Raw genomic sequence first — 5,002 nt, 5'->3', positions numbered from 1 at the left:
GCCTCTAGTATAGCTTTACCCCTCGAATTCGGCTCCAACACAGTCAAATCTATGAAATAATGACCTTAAAATATTAATAATAGCTAAACAAACTAAACCCAATGCCTAAATATGAATTTCTAAGCTTTCTTCCCAAAATTCAAAAAATCGACCCCGGGCCCGCTTGGTCAAAACCCGAGGTTCAAACCAATTTCACATCACCCATTCCCCCACGAGCCCGGATATACAATTTTGTTTTCAAATTCGACCCCAAAACGAGGTCTAAATCAAGAAAAATCAAAAAGCCCTAACTCTACCCATTTCCCCCAATTTCTACCCTAAATCACATGATTTGAGCCTAGGAATTTGATAAATGATGATGGAAAATAAAGGAGACAAGTTAAACAATACTTACCCAAGAAGCTTTGATGAAAAAATGCCCTAACAATCGCCTAGAAGCTTTGGAGAAGAAAGGGTTCGTGTATTTTTTGAATAAAACCCGACACTGTTCTGTTTTTATGACTTAAAAATCGCTGGGTGAAATTACTCTATGCGTTCGCGACATGGGGGTCGCGTTCGCGATGAGTAGGGTCAGACAAGCATCGCGTTCGCGGGAGTAAGGGTGCGAACGCGAAGAAGGAAATACTGGGGTCCAAGGAGTTTGGCCTACGCGAACGCGTTGGCCTGTATGCGAACGCGATGGGAAGGGGCTGGAGACCTACGCGAACGCGGTCCAGCCATCGCGAATGCGAAGAAGGAAGGAGGGCTGGGCCCTCAGNTTGCAGCGTTACCCACTAATGATGCAAGAGTGGTGGTAGGATTTCTGAAAAAGAACATATTCACCCGGTTTGGGACACCAAGAGCGATCATCAGTGACAGAGGCACTCACTTCTGTAATAGAGCCTTCGAGAAACTACTTGCAAAATATGATGTCCGCCACAAGGTGGCTACCCCTTACCATCCGCAAACCAGTGGGCAAGTTGAAGTGTCCAACAGGGAGATAAAGAGTGTACTAACCAAGACTGTGAATGCCACACGAACTGATTGGGCAAAGAAGCTTGATGACGCACTCAGGGCCTATAGAACTGCATTTAAAACACCAATAGGTATGTCACCATACAAGTTGGTATTTGGGAAGGCCTGTCATCTGCCTGTGGAGCTAGAACATCGAGCTTGGTGGGCATTGAAGCAATTGAACATGGATCCTGATGCAGCTGGACAAAATCGACTGACAGAGTTGCATGAGCTGGAAGAATTTAGATATCAAGCCTTTGAAAGCATGAGGCTATACAAGGAAAGAATGAAGAAGGTGCATGACAAACATATTGTGGACAGAGACTTCAAACCCGGTGACAAGGTATTACTGTATAATTCAAGGTTGAGATTGTTTTCGGGTAAGTTAAAGTCCCGATGGTCAGGACCATTTAGATTGGTGCAAATGTTCGCAGGTGGAGCTGTTGAGATCGAATTAGAAGATGGGACAAACAAGTTCTCAGTAAATGGGCAAAGGTTGAAACATTACCTTGGAATAGCTGAAGAGAAAGGGGATACAGTGGTGATCAATCTGAAAGAACCCCAGTACGCGAATGAGGAGTGATGGCTCACCAACTTGCGTCGTGCCGTGACGTTAAATCAGGCGCTGCGTGGGAGGCAACCCACGAATGTATTGTAAGTGTAGTATGTAACTTCATGTAAAAAAAAGGCCCGTGCAGCGCGACCGCGGCGCGGACCGCGGTTGGACCGCGGGAGACTGTCTCAGACCGCGGCGCGGACCGCGGCGCGGTCGCGGAAATAACTGGATAATCAAAAAATCCCCCGCGACTGCGGCGCGGACCGCGGTGTCGACCGCGGGAGGCACTGCCTCAAACCGCAGCGTGGACCGCGGTCGGGTACCAGGTTTGTAATTTTTTTTTCATTTTCTTCATCTCCTTTCTCTTCCTCTTTTAACTTTAAAATAAAACAAACACCCCCCTCTTCCCCTAAAAACACACGACCCTCCCCCCTAAAATCCCCAATCTCTCTCTCTCTCTAAACCCTAACCCTCCCCTCCATACTCTCCTCTTCTCCTTCTTCCTTCACAAGACCCATCATCCCTCCTCCGCTAAGGTATGAATTCCGACCCCCCCCCCCCCCTTCTTTTTTCTTCCTATCTATTGTGTTGTATGCTAGTTCAATGTTGTATAATGTAGTATTAGTGCTAGAATATTTGTTTAGTATTCTTTTTTTCTTCTTTTGTAGTGTAATTTCGTTGTTGTTGGCATATGTTTGGTGAAGGGGCTGTGTATTGAACTTTGTAAGGGTGTTGTTGGTAGGTGATTATTTGTAGCAAGTGTGGGGTGTGTGGGTGTAGTGAATAGTTGAATTAGGGGAGTTTTCTTGATTCCCATGGGCCATGTACATGAAGATAATTGCCTTGCCCACAATGTGTTTGGGAAATTGCCTCAATGGATATATAAGGAGATGTTGTGACATGGTTGTGGTGAAGTCTGAGTAACCACCCAAAGTCACACATTTTGTGAACGTTCTAATAGGCGTTTCTTTGTTTTACCATGTACTATGAGTTCAGCGCGTAAAAGACGCAATACCGGGTCGTCTGCTAGTGGTCCTGGAGGTTCCTCACGAGCCGGGGCCAAGCCAGTGCACCGCGGTTCGATAGCACTCGGTTCGTATCTGAATCAGCAGAAACAAGGTACAATCAGAAAGCTACAAAGAAGTTACTCCATGAGGTCCATATCGATCGGACGGCATTGGTGCAAGAGTGCCCCAACATGTTTAATGAGCTAAGGAGGTGTCAGCTGGACATCTTCTTTGAGGCTCCAGAGGAGGCCAATATTCAGCTAGTGCGAGAGTTTTATGCAAATATGCCAGAAAACGAGGATGGGGTTGTGACTGTGCGCAACACCCGGGTTAATGCTTCTATAGAGGCCATTCGCAGAGCATATCGCCTCCCCACATTCACGGGTGACGATCACTACATCATGTCTTATCGCCCGATGGTTGACTGGGACAGACTTCAGGAGGTAATCTGTATACCTGGCAGAATGTCCAAATGGGTAGCACAACCGTCGACTCTACACTCACAGTCTCTTACTTGGGAGACCAAGTGTTGGCTCACTGTCATCAACACTCGTCTGCTACCATCCAGCAATACCACAGATGTGAATGGGCCACGGGCCGCTATGATCTACTGCTTTATGACTTACCAAGGGTTTGATGTCGCCCGAGTCCTCCATGACGAAATGTTCACTAGTCACCCGACTATGCCGCAGATGCGAAATGTTCACTAGTCACCCGACTATGCCGCCTTGCTAATGTCCTCGAGAACCCTCGAGTTGACGGGAAATTACCTCTGAAGGCTCCCTTCCGGGCGAAGAAAATTGGACTAGAGGGAAGAGTGCCGGTGCCACACAGCGATGACTCGTCTGATGAGTCTGATGATGATGCTGGGGCTACTGAGAGCACAGCTCCTCCGAGAGGGGACGCGGCAGGACCATCACAGCCACGCCGGAGCACTCGCATGACCGCCTTGGAGCAGGAGATGTCTGGGATGCGGACCTCCGTCGCTGACTTGGGTACCCGTATTGATGCAGTGGCTGACCGACAGGTGAAGTCGGAATAGAAATTCATGGGCTGGTTGAGAGCTCTGGGTCGCGCCTGTAACGTGAACCCAGACACAGTTTCCGATCAGGAGTGATCCTTCAGGGAAGTTCCTTTACCTCACTGCTTTTTATATTGTAGAGCCATGGGGACATGTCTTCATTTTAAGTGTGGGGTGGGGGAAACTTCATTGTATGTTTGTACTTGTAAAAATGTCAAGACCCGGATTTCCCACCATCGGGGGTCGTGATGGCGCCTACTATCGAAGCTAGGCAACATTTTCTGATAACATCTCAACAATAATGATAATACGAGTCATTTAAAATAAAGCGGAAGTCTTAAAAACATAGATATCTGAAAACCAAATGCGGAAGTTTAACATTTCTCTACCCAAGACTAGTGTCACTAACTCACGAACTACTAAAGAGTGCTAAAAACAAGTCAGAATAGAAGTACATCAATATTTCCCTCGGTACAAGGAAAACAAACTAATAACATAGAAGGGACTCCGGCCTGCGAACGTCAGCTAGGATACCTCGAAAGTCCCTGGACTGAAGTCAGCTCCCGATCGAATCCTACTGCTGAGGCCCAAAAGCTGCTCCTGAATCTGTGCAAAAAGATGCACAGAGTGTAGCATCAGCACAACCACCCCATGTGCTGGTAAGTGCCTAGGCTAACCCCGGCGAAGTAGTGACGAGGCTAGACCAGACTACCAGATAAACCTGTGCAGTTATGAAATATATTGCGGAAAATAAATAGGAAACAAACAGTTATAAAAGGAGGGGGAAACATGCGGTGGGGAGGCAACAGTTAAAACAGGAAGTCTAAACTTAAAGGACAGAACAGCCAACAGAAACTTAAATCCAGAGTAAACACAATTAAACTATAGCTTGTTGCGGCGCGCAACCCGATCCGATCACATACAATATTATTGCGGCGTGCAACCCGATCCTCAGCTATCACTGTTGCGGCGTGCAACCCGATCCATAAATAGACAGTGTTGTTGCGGCGTGCAACCCGATCCACAATTATACAGTGTTGTTGCGGCGAGCAACCCGATCCACAATTATATAGTGTTGTTGCGGCGTGCAACCCGATCCACAATTATATAGTGTTGTTGCGGCGTGCAACCCGATCCACAATTATATAGTGTTGTTGCGGCGTGCAACCCGATCCATGTATAAATAACACAACCTCGCCCAATCAACAATCACAACCAATAGGGGCGAGGGGATAGACAAACAGTAATAGAAAATCCCGGCAAGGGAGAAAATCAACAAAACCAATAACACGTCCCGGCAAGGGAGTAACCATCAACTCTTTCTCTTTTCTATACTTCTCACTTATAATTCACTTAACATCCGAGCCACCACTCCAAAGAGTCATTTCATATTATATACCTCTCAATCCGTAACACAACTCGAGC

Source organism: Nicotiana attenuata, chromosome 2 (genome assembly GCF_001879085.1).
Source record: "Nicotiana attenuata strain UT chromosome 2, NIATTr2, whole genome shotgun sequence".
In the NCBI taxonomy this organism is placed as follows: Eukaryota; Viridiplantae; Streptophyta; class Magnoliopsida; order Solanales; family Solanaceae; genus Nicotiana; species Nicotiana attenuata.
The sequence above is the reverse complement of the archived record's forward strand: the minus strand, read 5'-3'. Positions refer to the sequence as shown.